This window comes from Crocodylus siamensis, chromosome 15, assembly GCF_052110815.1.
Source record: "Crocodylus siamensis isolate JL-2025a chromosome 15, ASM5211081v1, whole genome shotgun sequence".
Classification (NCBI taxonomy): domain Eukaryota; kingdom Metazoa; phylum Chordata; order Crocodylia; family Crocodylidae; genus Crocodylus; species Crocodylus siamensis.
The window spans coordinates 25,329,380-25,350,736 of NC_143409.1; the positions used below are offsets into that span (position 1 = coordinate 25,329,380).

A 21,357-nucleotide genomic window follows, 5' to 3' on the forward strand; every position below is an offset into this window, starting at 1 on the left:
CTATCCAGGATTATTTACTACACGTCTAATACTCAATCTACAAGCACCCATAAAACTATCTTCCTTGAGGAATTTACTCTTGTAGTTATGGGGAACTCCTATTTCATGAGATCAAGGAAATGTGATAGAGCACTTAAAAAAACAAACAAAAAAACCTACTAGCATGATTTTACATAGTTACCACATAATGGACACGAAACTGACTCAAATTTTTCCCCCCTGCAGAAACCCAAGTTTCTAGGGAAAACATTTGTTTTTGTCAAAACATTAACAACAAACAAGCAAACATTTCAACCGAAGCCCCACCACATTTCAGCTCTAAATAGTCACTGCAGTGCTTCACAGGAACTGAAGTTCAAGTACCTTGTGTTTCCATTCTCAACAGGCTAGGCTCTCTGGTTGAACTGTTCCCCCCTGATGCACATTGGTCTCCATACTTGGTGTGGGATGATGGAGCTTTATTGCCCCTGGGACAATCAGGAAAAAAAATTGTTTTCAGTTAAAAAAAAAAAAAAAAAAAAAAATCATAATAATAATAATAATAATTTTTCAGCCATTGCATTTTTGATGAACTATTTAAAATATCTGTTTCATCAGAAATGTTAAGGAAAAATAAATCTTTAACTAAAAACTAACATTTATTTTTAAAAAATTCAACAACAGTTTTGAACAGCCCTTATAAATCACACTGAAAGCTTCTAATGATTGAGTAGTCAACATATGCTGAAGCTCCTATGAAAAAGCACAGTTCCTCCCTGAGGGTAGGAAAGCTCTCAACTGTCTTGTACTCTTTTTTTGGAAGCCAGTTCATCTGTGTTCCAGATTATCAATCTCAAAAAGGTCATACTGCCAAACAAGTCAGGAATAGATCATATGTACTGTACTAGAGAGCGCAGATCTTGCAGAGGCGGTAGTGATGATGACTGTGGCAATTAGCACCACCTTAGGAGTCTAAAGGGCAATTTAGTCAGTCTGACAATTTCTCCATACAACATTTGTAGGTGGACAAACACAAATACAAAATTAAGTTATCCAATGTCTCTGACAGTCTCTAAACATCCCCAGGCTTGTCCAGCTCACAGATTACTACCCCATGGTCCTTATCCACATGGGAACAAATGACACTGCCAGGAGCAATCCAGAACGGGCCATGAGACACGACAAAGCTCTGGGAGCTGGGCTTAAAGGATCCAGGACTCAGGTAGTTTTTTCCTCTGTGCTCTCTGTTGCAGGCCACGGTCCAGGATGGCCCATCTCTTAGATAGGGCTTTAAACCAAGATTACAGGGAGGTGGGGAAAGACTAACTGGAGCCTACCTGAGGACCAATATAGAGCATAACTCCATTGACAATGAAACCAAGCAAGCCACTCTTACTGGAGCTAACAAAACAGCTCCCCTTCAATGCAACAGGTGGCCAGTGACCTCAGCAGAAGGACTAAGGTGCCTGTACACCAATGCCAGATGCATAGCGAACAAGCAGGAACTAGTCCTCCTACTTTCCACTGGACACTATGACCTAGTAGGGATCACAGAGAACTAGTGGGACTCCTCTCATGACTGAAGCATAGCCATAAAGGTTTACATGCTTCACAGAAGGGATCAGGTAGGAAAGAGAAGTGGCGGTGTTACCCTCTACGTGAATGAGCAGTACACCTCCCTACAGGTCGATGTTGGTCCCAAAGAAGAACAGTTTGAAATCCTCTGAGTCAAGCTCCGGGGGAGACACAGCGAGAGAGACCCGACTGCAGGTGTATACTACAGGTCACCTAACCAAGGGGGGGAACTTGATCTAGCATTTGCCCATGAACTAATGGAGGCCACTTGTCCACAGGACATGGTTGTCTGGGTAATTGAAGTCACCCATGACATCTCCTGGGAGCAGTGCTCAGGCAGCTCAGATTGATCACGATCCTTCCTGATCAGCACCAAACTGCCTTTTTTTTTTTTTTTTTTTTTTTTTTTGACTCGGGAGGTGCACAGATTAGAAGCAATGCACTTCTTGACCTGGTGACCAACTTAAACAGAGGGCAGCCTAGGCAATAGCGACCATGAAATCATTACGTTCATGCTCCGTCGCAAGGCTGACAAAACAGATACCAAGCTTGAAGTCTGAGACTTCAAAAATGCAAATTTTAATAAGCCAAGGTCACTAGTAGAGAATGCCCTGAGAGACTAAGGACCACAGGTAAAGGGAGCATGAGAAGAATGGTCATTCCTTAAGGATATAATCCTTAAGACTCAGATAAAAATCAATTCCCTTATGGAGAAAAAAGTTACAGAAGTCTCAAAAAAAAAAACACCAAACAAACAACAAAAAACAAAAAACCCCTCTTGGCTAAGCAGGGAAGTTGCAGCTCTCCTGCAGAAAAAGAAAGAGGTGTACAAATAATGGAAGCTTGGGACAGCCTCTAAGGAAGACTACTTGACAGTAGCCCACACTTGTAGAGACCAGATTAGGCAAGCTAAAGCAGAAACCAAACGAAAACTAGTTACAAGAATCAAGGACAACAAGAAGTCCTTCTTTAGCTACATAGGGAATAAAAGGAAAACTAATGGGAGTGTGAGGCTGCTGCTCAATGCCTCAGGAGACCTGGTCACTACCACTCAGGAAAAAACGGAGCTCCTAAATGACTACTTTCCTGGGTCTTTCACAAGACCAAGGGGAACAACATGCCAGGTAGGGCTTCAAGAAGGATGTTGATTGCTTCAAGAAGGATGTTAATAGACTCAGGAGGGTCCCAGAGGAGGGCCACTCATTTGGTTAGGAGCTTACAGGACAGGCCCTGTGGGGAAAGACTGAGGGACCTGGACCTCTTTAGCCTCCACAAGAGAAGGCTGAGAGATGATCTTGTGGCCGCCTACAAATTCATTAGGGGGACATAGCAAGGGATCAGAGACGCTCTGTTTGCCAGGGCACCTCTTGGGGTAACAAGGAACAATGGTCACAAACTGACAAAGCAGATTTAAGCTGGACATCAGGAAAAACTTCTTTACAGTAAAGGTGACCAAAATTTGGAATGGGCTTCCAAGGGAGGAGGTGCTCTCCCCTACCTTGGGGGTCTTTAAGAGAAGGCTGGATAGGCATCTGGCTGGGGTCATCTGACCCCAGCACTTTCCTGACTAGGCAGGGGGTCGGACTCGATGATCTGCTGAGGTCCCTTCCAACCTTAGCATCTATGAATCCATGAGAACAAGCAGAGTGGGATTGACACCGTTCCCACTATTGCCATAGAATTGGTGTACAATCACTTAAAAAATTAGACGTATATAAAAAACCAGCAGGACCAGATGAACTCCACCCAAGAGTACTGCAAGAGTTGGCCAAAGTAAATCGCAGAGCTCCTGGCAAAGGTCTTTCAAAAAATCATGGGCCTCTGGAGAAATCCCAGGGGACAGGAAGAGAACCAATGTTGTGTCCATCTTCAAGGAAGGGAAGCATGAAGACCCAGGAAAGCTAATTGGCCTGTAGTTAACTTCTATTCCAGGGAAAATCCTAGAAACATTCAAAGAGGCTATGTGACAAACTTGCAGAAGGCATGATACTGAATGACAACCAGCATGGCTTCATTGCAGGGAGTTCTTGTCTGACCAACCTCATTTCTTTCTATGAACATGTGACTCATGACCTGGACAAGAGAAAAGCAGTTGACATCATATACCTCAACTTCCAGAAAGCCTTTGACCTGGTATCCCATGAGGTACTGATCAGAGAACTGGAAGATAATCGGGCTCAACTGCAGGACCGTCAAGTGGATGTGAAACTGGCTGCAGGGTAGGACACAGAGTCCAGTGTCATCCTGGCAAGATGTGGGCAGTGGCGTACCCCAGGGGTCGGTATTTGGCTCAGTGCTGTTCAGTATATTCATCAATGACCTGGATGAGGGGTTGAAAAGCCCATTGGCCAAGTTCACGAACAACACCAAAATATGGGGTTGTGCAGACACACCCACACAGATAGGCGGCTGCAGTTACAAGCCGACCTAGACAGGCTGGCATGTTGGGCAGAACAGAAACAGATGAGGTTCAGCACAGAGAAATGCAAAGTGCTGCATCTGGGAAGGAAGAACCCCCAGCGCACCTACAGGCTGGGCATTGATAACCTGACCAGCACTACAAATGAAAGGGATCTGGGGGTAACAATAGACCCCAGCATAAATTAGCTGACAATCTAACGCAGTAGCTGCTGAAAAGTAGCCAATGCAGAGCCAATAAAACTCTGGAGATGCATTGATTGATACATGCCAATAAATCCAAAGAAGTGATTCTCCCACTTTACTCAACTTTGGTGCGGCCACAGATGGAGTACTGCATCCAGTTCTGGGCACGTCAACAAGAACGTGCTAAAGCTCGAGAGGGTCCAGAGAAGGGCCACCCTATGATCAGGGACGTGCATGGTATAGGAGAGGCTGAGGGATCTCGGACTCTTCAGCCTAAAGAAAAGAAGGCTGAGAGGGGGACCTGACTGTGGCTTACCACTATGTCAGAGGTGTACATCAGGGGCTCGGTGAACAACTGTTCACCAGGGTGCCCTGGGGGAAAGCTAGAAACAACGGTCACGGTCACAAACTCCTGGAAGGTAGTTTCAGGCTGAACACTACGAAAAACTTCTTCACAACGAGGGTGTCCAGACTATGGAACAAGCTCCCCCCGGAGGTGGTGCAAACATCTACCCTAGAGGTCTTCAAGAGAAGACTGGATGGTCACCTGGCTGAGGCCACCTGACCCCAGATGTCTTTCTCTTTCCTGCTCATGCAGGAGGCTGCAATGACCCTCCAGGGTCCTTTCCAGCCCTATGATTCCAAAAGGGTCAGGGGAGCTAGAAGAGTTTTCAGTGGAGAATTTGATTTCAACTTGATTTCCTTAAATTTTTTTATAGCTCTGCCTAACAATCTTTTCAGCATCATAAGGACAGAATTTGTTCCTGGTTGAATGCTCTATTTTAAAAAACCCTAATCAAAATGAGTTTGTTTCTCATTACCTGTTACTTCGTGCTAAGAGATTTGCTTCTACAGGACACTGAATTATGTCAACAAGCACTTTCATTTTTGGCAGCAAATGTTTGTGGTTTAGTCCAATGATTGATGTCAGGCTCTTTCATACAGTATTTTCTACATCTGCTTTTGCTGAGTCTCTTCAATTCTACTTATTCTATGCCAATTTCATGGTGTTCCCATACAGTGCACATTTCTTAGATCACCTAGAATTTATGTATTTATTTTTACAAAGGTCACCACAAGTTGTCTCATCTTGTAGATTTTACATCTGCCACACTAAAAGAAAGTTATTTTTTTGGGAACACTCTTGGGCCTTTCGGGCCATGGCTGATGAGCCAAAACACAGTTCTAGCAACCAGTAAAAATCTTGTACTTTGCTCAGAAAATGCATTGGCTCCCCAAGTTATTGACTTAACTAGGCATCAAAGCAATGAGCCCTGCAACAAACTGGGAAATATTCATTATGTGGATAATGTACATGTGTCTATATGTAAGTGTGAAATGTTACTTGCTCTGAATTTCAATCAAATGGCTTATTAGAGGACAAAAGCAGAAAAGGCAAAACAATAATACAGATACTCATCTGTACCAAAGAAAGGGAAGCTATCAATTGAAGAATAACCTCTACATGGCTCCATCCAGGCTAAAACATGTTACTCTTTCCAGGGCTAAAACTAGGATCAAGAGAAGCTACTAAACCATTACAAGACCTGGCTTTGAAAAGGGAGAGAGTTTGAGTTGAGGGAGGATGACCAGGGAGAGCTGATAACCACTGATAGGGATGCAAGCAACTAGTCAAATTGACAAAGGGAGGGTCGTGGCCTGCAACAACCAGCCTTGGTGCTCACATTACAGCCTAAGTTGCAGCCACCAAGCAGCTTCGGTGTCACAGCAAATGGCTAACACCCATATAGCCCCTCAGGGGAAAGTCTTCCATATGCCTGGATTAATAGGCCTGCTGAATATCACAGCTGGAAACCAGGGGGGGTTATAAACCAGAAACGCAGCCATGCCTACTTCAAAGTGAAGTGGACACACAGGAATGTCACTTAAGATGTAAAAAGCAATTGGGGCTCATAGTAGAGGTGATATCTTTTACCAGACCAACAAGATTTTTGCAAAAAAATTTCTTTAATTGCAGGCTTTTGGGCACAAACACCCTTCATCAGGTTTCAGAGAAAAGATGGTAAAAGTCCTCCTGGGTAGAAATGAAAGTTCACATTTCACAGAGGAGTCAAAAGATGGAATACTCACTCCACTGGGCAGACAGTTCTTAGCTGATGGGCATATTCTCAGCTCTGTTGTGGGGCTTTGTGGTAATGCAAGTTACCTTGAGCAAAGGCAGAAATAGTATCTCAGGTTACAGGTGGTCAAAATTGCTTCCTGCTTGGGAAATTATGAAGATTTAATTTTTTTAAATTGGCTAAAATTCGGTATCTTCCATGCATCAGGTATCCAGGTTGTAGCTATATGAGATATCATCTCTACTATAAGCCCTGATTGCTTTTTCCTCTAGACCAGGCCAGCTACGACCTGGATTAAGAGCACATTCACCAGTACTAATGAAGAAAAACTTAGCTAAATCATACCAACCAAAAGCATTAAAAAATTAAATTCCAAAATAACAAGCTATCAGACTAATACTTTAAAAAAAACACAAAACACCACCCACTCTCTAAAGTAGAATAGGTTAAGAAAATAGTTTTTAAATGCAGGATACTTCACAGAAATGCAAAAATCTTTTTTGCATGATACCTTTTATGAGACCAACTAGGAAATCTCAAAAAATCATTTGAGCCAAGACTTCTAGATTTTTTGCATTTCTTTTTCTCTCAGACCAACACGGCTACCAAATACATCCCTGAAACATGTAAGATGCTGAATTTTAGCTGATTTTGGATTTTAAACTGCATTGCAGAACAACAAGAAAGATTTTTAACCTCCCTGCCTGCCATATGACCTCCAGTGAAGGACTCCTACCTGATCTACACAACAAAGAGCAACTCAGAACAACTCACAAAGACATTTACAGCGACCCAGAAGGACAGATTTCCATTTCCAACTCCCTCTGTGCAAAAATTAAGTTTATTTCCTACCTATGGGGACTTTTTACCATCTTTATTTTTCCCAGAGCCTGATGAAAGGCATTTGAAGCTTGGAGAAAAAGATATTTGTTTTGCAATTTCCTAGCTGATCTAATAAAAAGGTATCATTTCTGAACCAAGAGTTCTAGATTTCTGATTTATTTTTGTCTCAGACCAACACGGCTATGAAGTACATCCCAGATAATTAACATGCACTTTAAATTACTTAGAAATATTGCATAAATTTTAAAAATATTGACAACTGAAATATTTCTGACTTCTTAAACCACAATGAAGCTTAATATTACTAATATTATCTAGAATAATTTCTATCTAGAAGAGCAGGAAAAAAAGTTTATAATGGGTCTAGCACTGGGAAATACTTGCATGAAAAATCAGTAAGTATAATAACCTGGAGCAAAGCTCCCTGTAAGTCAGTTGTTTACAAAGGAAGAGGATACTAATTTCAACGAGGAAAAAACTTCTTTGGATATCTATGTTCAAGAATTTGGAGTCTCACCCTGCTACATATAATAAATTGACTAAGGCAGGCAGAGGTATAAAACCAGTACTTCATGCACATCAAAAAAGCTCCTTATGTTCACAATAAATACTGCCTCAGTGTTTAATAAGATTATTTAATTTCTTCTCATCAAGAAAAAACAAGATGTGATGGCTTCAGGGCTAAGCAACCATGAGTTTGGGAGATATCTTGTGACTTTCCCACAAAAAGGAAGGAAGTAGTGTTCAATAGGCAATTCCTCCTGGAGGGTTATGGTTGGCAGGGATGTCAGCTTTACAGTTTGCTACCTTGGGAGAAAGCACAGTGGTGATAAGTGCCAAAACATGCTTTGGTTGTAGTGAGATGGGGTAAAGGACAGTAACCAAATAAATAGAAGAGAACATTTCAGGAATATCATTTGAGCTGCAGGTTCTTTTGACACAAATTATTTTAGCTTTGGAATTAGAGCCTACATTTTCTTTAAAAAAATAAAAATAAAAAGAGACATCAAGCACTGTTTGCTGTACAACTGAACAGATTGGTTTCTTCTGTCACTAATACATTTGTTGCATCCAAGAGCAAGCATTGCCATGTTGAACACACAGATTAAAAATAATAATAATAAACCACCACGAAGAACAGAACCTACCCATAAAACTGAGCAAAAAATTTTAGGCAGATAGCAAATTAGGTGAAAAATATACTTGGAGGGAACAGCTGGTACATCTGGCAAATACCAGAGGGTTCAGCTGAGGAAAAAAAAATGTCAAAATTGTATTTAATTTAGGAAAAGTCAATGTTCTCTTTCAATGTTTTTGAAACAAAACATTTCAGCTTTTACTTTCACAACTGACCAAGATTTTTAAAAATTTAAAGGGTTAAATCATTCAAAACAATTTCCTTTCAGCTTGAAACAAAAATGCTTTGGACTGATCCAATATAAAATTGGGAGGGGGGAATTTAGATAGATAGAAAACTTAAAAGTTCCATTTTGGGTCCAAAAAATTACCCATTTTTCCGGTTCAACCACAGAATTGGCTTTATGCAATCAGCTCTTCTGAGAAAACTGTCATGTGATATCTCAACATAAATGATATGCCCTTCTACCAGCTGAAATGGGAGAAAGAGAGCGATTCTCTTTCAGAAGAGATTATTTAACATCTGATGCAGAAGCAAAGCCTGGGTATGACTCACTAGTGTGGACCCTTATAATCATTCAGAATCCCACTAACAATAAGTGGGCCTCTGTACTGACAAAGGAGCTTATTCCAGGCCATAATAATCAGACCTTTTGCTCTAAACCATTTTATCCTTTATAAGTAACAAAAAACTTACATATTACTATAATGCTTTGAATAACTATAGGAGTTAAACCTTACCCTTAGAAGGTCAGAAGGCCATACTACAAAACCCATTAAAGAAATTCTGTTGCAGTTCTGTTCTAGATTTACAAGGCAATCACCATTCGCCTAATAGTATCTAGCTAATACATTTAGTCATAAGGGTTACTAATTTGGTCTTAAAATAATTATGACCTTAGGCTATGACCCAAATACTATTCAGTTGCACTGTTTACAGATTAGAAGCATGGGGCTAAAAGGGACCCTTGGGTTGTTTTGTTCAGTTCCCTGCTATTATAAGGCAACCACGTCACAATCCTGATCATAAATTTAGAGTTGCATTTTAAAAATTAGTAAGGTTTCTTGCCCCACTGGTCCTGTTTGAAGATGAAGTCCAAAGAGTTACTGCAGATTGCTCATACAGGGTGAAAGCAGTAATTTAGTTACAGCAGAGTAATCTGAGAAATACTTTGTAAGTAAATATATAAAAAAACACCCTAAAGTACTTCCAACTTCAAAAGTTTTTCAAATTATTTCATAATAATACTATCTGCAGCCTCTGCTAGTATTAGCTCAGGTTCCACAACACCCGTTACATTTTACCCAGTCAGACTGGTTTTCACCTCCAGGACTTACAATCAAACAGAATTATCTCCCAGACACCTGAGGAAGTATACTGTGATACCCAAAAGCTTGCCTACGTCCCTCAACCACGCAGCTGGTCCAATAAAAGATATCACTGACAAGAATACTTGTCTCATTTCCTAGACCATCATGACAACATCATTTTGATACTACCAAAACACAACTACCCTAATTCTAAAATAAAAAACACTTTTTCCTTAGCACTGAATAGTTACAATTTAATTACATGCAAAAGTAAGCAGTAACACATTCTACATAAGGCCAAGTATGACATTTTACAGTTTTAAGCATCTTTCCACCTCTAGACTGTTGGTGCAGTAGTTAGGAAGTCAAAATGATTAAATCTATTTGTCCAGATACAATTAACTTCCTCAGAAATAATGCTGTAAGACATAAGAAGACATATCAGTTAAAAAAGAAATAAATAAAGATTTACATACCTGGGTTTAACAGCAGCAAAGAGACACCTTTTTACAAATCTACTTTAAGCTATAAGCCAGAGTTGATACAATTTGGATCTCTTGAACACCATACCCATATAGCAAGGCTGTTTTTCATCTACAATTGATACCAGGAGTGTAAAACAAATAGTTTAGAATAATGGTTTTAAAATCATCATTGCACTCAAAAGCTTTGCTTTTTATTCAGTAGTCTACAAAAGCTATCAGCACCACACAAACACTGCAACCCAACTAATTACTTTCAGCTGTTTGTCATGTGGTCTTGCTGACTGATCAAATGACTTCTTTTCCTCCTTTCACAAACTGAGCAATCAATTTAATTAAAATTATCCTTTACCAGGTTAAAAAAAAAAAAAAAAATCTCAAAACTCCACTTAAATCAGGGACCAAGTATGTTCACTTGAATAAGAGTGCCTTATTTAAAACAAACAAACAAACAAAAAATACCAAAACTGCCAAAGCACCCCTCGACCCCACCCATGAATATGTTTTCACAGATATTTGTAAATGGGATGCCGAAGACATGGCTTTCCTTTCTTTAAAAGGCAAAAGAGTAAAAAACTTAATGAAGCAGGACATTTGTGTGGGAGGACAATAACCAGTTACCCTCTACCACACAGTGCAGAATTATCTGCAAAACCTCACTTCCCATGCTTAACAGACACTGCCAGGATGGCTGCGTGGGCACCCCCTTGTTCTATACAGTGCAACAAGGCACTGTATGGTTGCAGGAATTTACCTGCAAGGGATTAACTGAAGGATTAGGGTCCTAATAAATAAATGTCCTTAAATGTGAACAAACAAGCTTTTATCCATGATACCAAGTTGAAAAGGTTTTTTCCTAGCACTAAAATCTTAGTTTAAATAACATTTGAAAAGACTATAAGCCATTTACTTCTATTTCTTCTCTCACACAGTACAAACTACTCTGTATCAGAGCCTTTATGTACAGAAATCACTGCCTCTTGAAAAGCTATTCGGTAGGCTACTTAGAGTTATCACACAGCATTAATATGGATTTAAAAATAAAAGTATTGGGCCACACTGATCTGCAAAATTGTCAACAGAATTCTGCTGGCCATAGCTGCTGGTTCACATGGCCCACCATTGTATGTGACAAAGGGAAGGAACATTTGTTCCCTTTTGGCGAGTGGAAACTTGCATTAGCCTCCTACATTCATTCTACCGCTCTCACTGAATGACCCAATCCTTTAGCTCAAGCATGAAAAAAAAAAATCACAACTTTGTAAGCCAGACTCTATTCCATGCATTGGTTGTCAAACCATAATCCTACTCTAGAACCTAAAAAACCATTAACACAGGGGTCAACAACCTATGGCTCTGGAAGCCACAACAATTAATGCTGCTATAGCTCCCCTAATGCCACATTAATGAACCAACAAGAGCCCCAAGGCTGGATGATATGGTCCCAGGTGCTGGACTCAACCCATAGGTTCAAAGACTGAGCACCACCAAGGTAGGCCTTGCCTTTGTTCACTCTAGAAAGAGCAGCCATGCAGAAGGGTTTCACCCACAGTGGTCCAAACAGCATGGAGAAAGGATTAGAGAGGCTAGGCCACAGGCAGGCAAAGTCTGACCCACAGGCCAGAGCTAGCTAGCACTGGACTCCATTTCCCAGCAGCCCCTGCCCACCTAACTACTCCAGGGCTGGGCTGTGATCTTGCAGAGGTGACAGCATGGTCCAGAGCCAGGGCAGAGCTGCGATCTGCAGCCCAGGTGTGGCTGGTGAACTCAGACTGGTGGGGCAGTGGAATTTCTCACAGAAATATGAGTGGGGGGTTGCAGCTGGATGGGAGCTGTGGGGTTTACAGCCTCCCCACTACCAGCCAGAATGCCTGGCCAGATGCAACACCCCCCCCACCCCAGCCTGCATCCCCAGTATTCAAAACACATGCACACAGTAATTTATGTATGTTCCTTAATGAGAGCTGAGGGCACTCTGTCAGATTAATATGACACTAATGAAGGTATAGATTCTTTTATCCAGAGCTGTGCTTGGTTTGAATATTTTAATTAAAAGTGGGCTGGTTGCCAACACAAAGGCACTACTTTTGTTGTGTTTGTTTAACTTCCAACTGTACAACATTTTAAGATACAAGTGTTAAGACAGTGATTCTCAACCAAGGTGCCAGGGCACCCTGGGGTGCCTTGAGATCCCTTCATGGGCTGATGCAATGCCTTTATCTCATCAGACTCTGATGTTAAGATTCTGAATATCCTATCTATCTTGAACCTTGCTAAAGATAAACAATTCCTAGGCAACACCCAATAACGCAGCATATAATCTGAAGCAAAAAAACCCCCAAAAAAACAGGCAACAAGAAATGGTACAGAAGGGTGAATCAGGAAAGGCCAAATACTGTATTTACCGCTGCTACAGTAAAAAACAAACAAACACCAGTTTACTTTCTTAATATTCTAAACAGAGAACAAAAAATTAGAAAGGAAATTGAACGCAGAAAGCAAACTACATGGTAAAGAATAGATTTTAAGAAAATAAATAAATCTATACTAAATGGTGACAAAAACTAAACAAGTGTTTATCCAGACCACTTTTGAGTTGAAAACAAAGCATGTAATAGTCAGTATGAAAAATGATTGGTGATTATATACGTGACTATACAAGTCTAAACCCTGCTACTTAAACTGACATTTTCCTAAAACCATTATACTGCTTACAAGTACTATATTTGTGAAGAAAGAAAGGCTGAACATATAGGCAAATGAAATCCTTAGTCAGTTATTATACTACAGATAGGAGTAAGGCGGGTTTCACTTTTTATAAGTACCCTTTAAAATGGGTGCCACTTCTTGGATAAAATTTGGTTGGACTAATAAAGTCTAGAGATAACGAAGAGTATTTAAGAGAAAAAAATCCAGTGATTAAATCGGTGCCTCGGGCCTTCAGTATGAAGTTACAAATTCACTCATCATCAAATCAGCAATCTTTCTCTGCATGGCAGAAATTTAGTGGCTAAATATATTTTTAAATCTCAAAGAGAGGCTTCAACGGTACTACACTGCAGTTTTCTTAGGATTTTAGTATATTGAACAACACTACCAAAAATAATGCAATTTTTTAACACTATCTAGATATTTTTCTCTGAATTTCAGTTTAAACAACCATACCTCTGTGTTTAGCACTGGCTACAAAACAGCAGAAACACTGACTTTTAAGACTGATCTAAGAGGGCTGAATCTTCCATTTGAAGACCACTCTGCCTAGGACACCTTTTACACGGCTATCCAACAGGGCAAAATTCTTCTCTTCCCTCTCCAGGAGAGGCTACAGCTTTTCTTCACTATGGCTTTGCCTTGACTAGAAAAAGCAGAATAGTTTAGCCAATGTGCTAGATAAACTTCTCTTTCTAGTGCAGCTGCTGGCTGACACCACTAGCTCCATTTTAACTGGCTACACAATAACACCTGATGTACTCCGAGCCTACGATGGCAGACTATTCATTCATGTGGTTTATATGCTGCCTTTCCCAATAAAGGTTCAGGACATTTTACAGTAAGAGAACAGAACAACTTAAAAGGGCAAATAGAATATCAAAACAACAGAGACCCACTAAGCATCTCAGCCTTGCTTTGCTTGCTAAATGCCTGCCCAAATAGGAAGGTCTTGCAGCACTTCCAAAATGATGTTCTGGCACAAGCATGGTGGGCCCCAAGAGGAAGGGAGTTTCAGAGCCAAGGAGCAACTGTGGAGAATTACCTCCCAAGTGATTTCACTAAGTGGACTTGACATACTGACAGGACTTGCAAGAGGTTGTTCTTGGCTGACCTTAGTCAGCCAAAACAGTGGGGCACAAGAGAGAAGGTGGTCCATAGGTACGAAGTGCCCAGACTATTTAGGGCTTTATACATCAAAACCCAGCACCTTAAACTGAACACAGAAAGCTACTGGCAGCCATGGAAGAAGCTGGGGGGTCTGGAGTTGTGTGTTCCTGTCAACCCGCTCCCATCAAAAGCAGGGCTACCACATTTTGCATTGGCCGTAGCTTTCAGACAGTTTGACTGGGTAACTCAAACCACGTCACTCCGTATCTATTCTAGGAAAAAGACTGAGTGTAAAATTTCCAAGCCTACCAAAATGCTTTAGATTCCTAAAGCCCAGTTTCACAAGTGACTTAGGTACTCACAAGCCCAAACCTTATGAGAACAGTAAATTAACTACAACTTGATAACTACTCCAACCTAATCTCTATTATTTTTCCTAATCCAGACAATGCCTACATGCGTTTGGTGAATCAACAAGCATTTGTTAAGCACTCCTGAGCCTTCAGTCTAACCCAACAGGAGAAAATGAAAATAAGAATGTATTATCTTGCACCTCAGGTTAGACTCTATATTAAATGATTAACAAGCTGAAGAGACCTGCCCTTCCTCGGATTCAAAACAGGCATTATTTTTGCCCCATCGCTGCTTAGCCTTCTCTTGTAACAATGTTTAGCAAACTAGATCCACTGCCTGTAACTCCTTTTTTAACAGCAGAATTTAGATATTATAAATATGAAAAACACTGCATGTCTTCACTCTTTCCATGATTTCTCAATTAAGCATGTTCAGCCTGGCCGGCTGAGATCTCCATCTGTTTTGTCTTGATCTTCTCATAAAAAATATGATGCCCTTTGAGATGTTGCTTCTGAAGTAAATAATCGAAATGGGTACTCCAAATACGCAAGTGCCCTTTTCCCCATTAAGAAAAGAGTTGCTGCCTCCTATTTTAAAGGTCTGGTGAAAATACTAGTTTGGCAGATTCATTCTGCTATGTACCAAGCACTTCCTGACACATCGGGGATATTCAGAACTTTGTGGAATTAGCCTTTAAATGTATAATGCAAAAAATGTTGCAAGCTGAGAAGTGACATATTTAAAAAAAAAAAAATCTTTCAATAGCAGGTTGCAGTAAAAGCACAACTGGTAGTAAAAAACAAAGTTTCAACAATACTACTAAGACTAACTTAAACTTCTCTCTACTATCAATTAAACCTCCCCCACCTTGCTTAATATCTCTTGAAGACAAAATTCCATTCTAGCCCCTTGCACTAAGCAGCTTCTCCCAACAACTTTTTTAAAGGTTTCTCTCTAAATTCGAGATCCTATATTTTCTGCTATAGAAGCAGCAAAAAATATCAAGCTTGCATCCTCAGCATTGGTGCAGTGAATCTGAAATGGACTAAGATGCATTGCCTATTTAACTTCATAACATAAGTACACTGCAAAAAAAACTAAACCAAACCAAAAACACAACCCCCCATTCTCCCTTCTCCCTGCCCCTCCCAAAAAAGAACCATGTCTCACTGTCCAGCTTGAAGCTTAATTTCACCCACTGGAATCTATGGGAAAGTTGTAGATGGGTGAAGAAGACCAGACTATAAAAGGTGCAATAATCCCATAAGGAAAAGTGATCCCCACCCATCCCCCTGCTCTTCCATTCTGGCACCAGTGAAAAACGCAACCACAAGTACGGTGTAACCAAACACAGCATCTTCAAACACTAGAAGACTCACCATGTTACGCAACAGGAATAGTTTTTTTGGTGGTATCTTTTATTGGACCAATTGTAGAGTTGAGAGAGGTGTGTGTGATGTTATGTGCCAGTTCCAGCTTGAACTACTAGAACCCCCCCTGAAATAAGAAAACAAATGCTTTGTAACAAAACCAAAGCAGATTAATCCTAAATTATTTGGGGGTGTTGTAGAAAGGTCTAATCTTGCGTTCTACATTCAAATTTAGGGGAAAAACCAAACAAAATCTTTTGGCTGTTATTGCGTCAAAAGGGTATCTGCTATGGGATGGCACTGCATGTCAGCAATAAAACAGTAACTATGCACTTCTCACAATAAGTTAACATTCTGTGCCCTGTAAAACAGGGCAATTCACAGTGAAACCTGTTGTGTCTGATAATTTTAAGCAAATGTATGAAGTTTTCACAATGCAATACAAATCTAAGTATGAACTCTGCAGCCTTCACGGTGCATTAACACAAGGAATTCACTCTAGCTCCTTATTAATGGCTAATCTGAAACATCAAGCTTTAGAGGCAGATGAAAAGGGAGATAAGAAAACTAGAAAAGCACATATGAACCTCATTATCTCCCCTCCCCCCCAAAAAAATGCTATATACAAAAACGAAACAGATTTATTCAAGTCAATGCATTTTTAACAAGACTGTCAAATCCCTGGCATATTCATTGCTGGGAAGCAAGAGGAGTTTTAAATCGTTTCTAGTCCTCACCTCTGAGGGTAGCTCCTCCACTCCAAATGTTTCCTTCTCCTAACATCCTTGCTAGAACGGATTGTTTTCTTCCCTCTCACAGGAACCCATTTTCATTATAGCTTTTCACTGAATGAATGGACAGGATGACTGAATGGAATAACCAACGTAGTTATGAAAGCGACAAAACAGCAGTGCTCATAGTGAATCCAGGCTGGCTAACAAGTGCCCACACAGATCATTTTCAGTGTAGCTACTACTAATCATTTCTAAATAGGTATATAGACACAGGATGCAGGAAATGCCATCTTAACTAATATACAACACGCACCTTTTCCTAAAAAAATAAGGTGTAGGTCTTAAGCGGGGAAACTGATTTTCTGCCTGGAACAGAAGCACCCTGCTTAGATTCCTGCTCCCAGATGAAGAAATTAGTTGATTTACTGGCTCATTGTTCTTTACTGCACAAGTTAACAGTCCTATCTCTTCCTTTAAAACTATCTTGATGTTCCACTAAGGAAACCAACTTTTCTTCTGGCAATTTTGCAGCCTTTTGACAACTCCTGGTCTCTCTTCTCCTACTTCACGGCCTTTCAGAATATGTTTAGCTCTTTTCAAAATTGTAGACTCACACATGAAGACCAGTCTTCAGCAGCAGATAGTTTCAGCTTTTAGGAAAAGAAGGGCGAGTCAGCTAAAGATTAGGTTCTGTCCTGTTCTATGCAGTGGTAACTCTGGCAAAATCTTTTTTCCCCTTCATTCTGCCTTTCCAAAAACAAGGTGCGAGTATTATTTAGAGGTGGTAATGAGAGAAAGAGATGGTAATACCAAAAAATACAAATACTTCTGGTAAGACAGTGTTTGTTATCCAGCCTTCCAGAGAATGGCCAATGTTGCCAGCTGAATCCACTGTACAAAAATGGTGTCTCAATAAAGCACATGGAAACATAAATACTTATGGTTTGTGGTGCCCCTTTCACAGGTGACATTTGCCATTTACCACTGTGTGCATCATCAGAAAGATGGTCTCATTTTTTAAAGCGCATGCATAGAACTGCTCAGTTGATTTCCACATACAATTAATAAAATTGTAACTGTTTAGTAGCAATTTTATCCACCCATACACAATGATGGCTAAATGCATTCCTGGTAACTGGAACACTCACTCACTACTACAACCATACCAGGAGTGTCTGCAATTGAATATGATTTTTTTGTAAATGCCATTCTGAAACTCAGATATTAAATGTTCTACACAATTCATGGCAACCCTATTTATCAATTAGTAACAAATCACATTTTCATACAGTAGAAACTGTGGTTCCTTGTAGTGTTTTTCATAGCCCTCCCTCACTGCTCATATTTTAGGTGCAAGTGTGTGGCAGAAATCCTTAACTTGAACCTGGATCTACTTTTCTTCTATCACTATCTACTTTACAAGTTGCACCAATTCAATTCTGCTTTCAGCACTGGAAATCTACAGTCACTTTCTAACCTAAGAACCTTCCCAAAAGCAGACTTTCTACTACCTACGTGGACCCCAGACTGAGTAACAATCAATTAAAATGATGCCCAATGATTCCATGTAGTCTTGGCAGTCATACTGTATGCCCCTTACCAGAGTAACTGAGTACCTTGTGAATCCTGAAAGCCCAAGCATTATACTATTGCTACGTGCAGTTTTTTCAGTCATGTATAGAAACCATGAGCTGGCAAGACCCTGAGAAAAAGGAATATCCTAAATCTTCAAAAAAGGCCAGGATTCTACTTAACAAGCTTAGATGTACTCCACAAGGAAAGCACAAGTAAGGTCCTGCTACTGGGAAAGCTCAGTGGCTTTATCCTATTAATCCTGAAGTCTAGTGCTTTAACTGAACATTATTTGAGATTATGTGAGGGACGGGCAGGCAATGCCCATGGCAGCCACATTACATCTACTACTGATAAAAGTTTGTGCCTCAAATTCAAGTGTTGTTTAACTAACAAAAATAAGTAAAATCTCAATGCTTGTTGATCCCTAAAGCTACAATGGCACAACTGAAGTTTTGTTCTTTAGGCTTGTTCTTGAAAAATAGCGGACCAGTACTTACGAAGAAAACAGTAACTTTCACTCTATTGCCAGACTGCAAGCAGCCTTTAAGGATCAAACCTGTTAGGATCTCTGACCCCACCTGGTGGCTGATTAGTGTATCTACTTGTCTTCACCAATGCTGGCTTGATGATGCCTCCAACTGGGCACAGTGCATGTGTGTAAATATACAGACAAATATTTGCAAGACTGAACCCTAAGATACCGAACCCATGAGCCTGCTCCTCTTCTTCTATAACAGGGGTATCAAACATTTAGCCAGAGAGCCAAATCCAGCCTGAGGAACTGTATGAGGTGGCCACGAGTCAGTGGACTGACCACATGCACAAACCCTGGCCCCAGCCCTGGCCCTGCATACAGCACAGGAGGTCAGTCTTGGGTGCCACATACACCCTGCACCCTGGACTCCCAATGCCACATGCAGCATTGGCTCCAGCCCACATGCTCCGAGCAGTGCACCCCATGACAGCTCTAGGGCCTACATGCACAGTGAGCCCCAAGGGCCATCACACACTGCATGGGGCTGGACTGGCCACGCATATGCTCTAGAGAACTGGCATGGGATACATGCAACACTCTTCTAGGCCAGCTCTACATGTTGGATCTGGGGCTGGTCCAGACCTGGCTGTGCCAGAGCCAGTGTACAGGGCTAGTCAGGCAGGGCACGGCAACATGTGTAGCAAACATGGCTGGTCCATCCCTATGTACCATCTGCAGCAAGTGCAGCCCTGGGGACTGATGCATACTACACATAGCATGTGGACTGGACCTGGTAGTGCATGTACTGCACATGGTATCAATCCACAGTGACCCTCATCCAGACCCAGGGCCAGATGAGTTAAACACCCCTGTCATAAAACTCTTTTTCACCTCAGGACTCCAGATATGTTTACTCCAACTTTACCAAGACTCCTGGCTGCTGGATAGCAGAGAGATAAGAAGCTTCCTGTAATGTTCTCACCCTACCCCACCCCAGCTTCCCCCCCTCAAACAAACAAACCTGCAAGCTAGTACTCGAGTCAAATTGGTGTCAAAGGCAGTATAAAATGCTTCATCTTTTCCCATTTATGCGCAGTTCTCCAAAGTACTGGCTACAAGCAATATTTTGAAGCAGTGGACTCAGGAAAACAAAACTTCAGTGCTTGATGGCTGAATATTATCTTCAAGAAGTTGATAAGTTAGCTCTAGTTTTACTACAGAAAGCTATCCCTGAGCTGCTGGTCAGTTGATAAGTGGAATGTCAAGGTCCTGTACCATACAAAACCCTGACAAACAGATTATGTCGTGCCTACTACCCAAGCAGCTGCAGCTACAAAGGAAAGAATTATATTAGTTCCATGTACATCGCCATAAATCAAGTAAGTGTTCCTATTTTGGCCGTGCTTTTTATTCTGCATAACAAAAAGAGTTAGAAAAAAAGAGTTTTAGGACTACCCAACCATCAAGCCTTTATTCACAGTGCAACTAAAATATACCTGCAGTACCTTAAGAAAATACAGCTCAAGCTAATCCTGAACAGCTAAGGGGGAGTTACATTTTTATAAGCCTCAAAAAATGTACCATAGAACCAGAAAGTGATTGCAATTCACTGGTGTAAAGGAGACAACAATAGAGACTAAGCTTAACCTTTAAAAGTGTTGGTCTTCAGTTTTAAAGCTTCAGTTTAAAGCTGTTTTGTTGCCAGCAACAGGGTCTTCAAAACAAGGCATGAAACCAAGCTCTTGATTGAATATGCAAATGGTTATGGGAACGCTTAATTTCAAGCATGTAAGTAGTCTCTAGGAGTTCAATGAGTAAAAAACAAATTTTGACTATGGGTGCACCAACAGAGGTTTTTGGGGCCAATACTGATAGCTGATTTTTAAGGAGGCATAATTGGCTGATACCGATCTGATAGTAGTCCAGCAGCTTGGAGAGCTGCGTGCAGCTGGTAAGTCTGGTGTAGCGGGAGGAGAAGGGAAGGGGCATGGGGGGCGCAGATCAAGGCCCCTGCAGTGAAGGAGGAGTGAGGCTGGGTCAAGCAGTGTCCAGCCAGGGCGGGGCAGATGCAGGATGGAGCTGTGACTCATCTGGAGGGCATGGGGAGGGAGTGGGCAGCTCGAGTGGGCAGCTCAGGCCTCTGTGCGCCACTCAGCCAGGAGCCACTCGCCCAGCAGCTCCTGCCTTTTGTCCAGGAGGGCGTGAGGGAGGTGTGCCCACCAGATCTGCACAGGGCGGGGCAGGGCAGGGTAGGCTGGAAAGAGCCCCGCACAGCCCCAGCCCCAGCCTGCCCCACACAGAACCAGGGGCACACTCCCCCACCTCCCCACGCCCTCCTGGACAAGCAGCAGGAGCCAGACAAGCAGGTGAGCACCGAACCAGTGGCTCCCAGATAAGCAGCGTGCAGCAGCAGGAGCCCACCCACCCGCCCCCCAGCACTCCCTGTACAAGCCACGGCTCCATCCTGCCCCGCCCAGGTAGCACTTGCCCCAGCCCCACTCCTCCCTCACCACGGGGGTCCCCCCCATGCCCCTTCTCTCCCCCCTCTCCTTCCACCACACCACACTTACCATCTGCATGCAGCTCTCCAAGCTGCTGGGCTGTGGACCATGTAGACAGCGAGGAGCACTGCAGCTGTGTGCTCGCACAGGCATTTATCAGCCAAATTATTGGCCACATCAGGCCAATTTCCAATATGATCAATTTTCTTTATATCAGTGCCAATCCAATATCGGACCAATGTATCGGTGCACCTCTAATTTCAAATCTTTGCAAGTCTGCATAAGCAAAAAGCTGAATTCAGTGGTGACTTTATTATAGCACAGTATATTTAACTATGATTTTCTTTTGACATTTCTTTGAAGTCAAAAACCTAACAATCTTAGCTTTTGCAGGGGGGATGGGGTTGTTTGTTTGTTTGTTTTTTTAGAGGCACCTACTTAATAGATGCCTCCATTTCCCTTTGAAGTAACAGGGAACAAGCAGAGGCACTTAAACTCCTGTGTGATGTCCAGTGCA

At 41.6% G+C, this 21,357-nt stretch overlaps 1 protein-coding gene across 7 annotated transcripts in view; it reads right to left on the reverse strand.

Annotated features, from left to right (window-relative positions):
• RAB27A (RAB27A, member RAS oncogene family) overlaps positions 1–21,357 on the reverse strand; it is a 60,247-nt gene that overhangs the window by 36,698 nt on the left and 2,192 nt on the right. Inside the window, exons 1-2 of one of the 7 annotated variants that reach the window (XM_090029050.1) lie at positions 10,007–10,239; positions 364–467 (exon numbers count right to left, since the gene is read on the reverse strand). The exons of 3 other annotated variants lie outside the window; for them this stretch is intronic. The gene's annotated coding sequence lies outside the window, so the exon portion shown is untranslated. Of the gene's footprint in view, positions 1–363; positions 468–10,006; positions 10,240–15,564; positions 15,683–21,357 lie in introns of those variants that run through there. 3 more of the 7 variants (XM_090029047.1, XM_090029046.1, XM_090029049.1) reach the window with 3 other exon arrangements.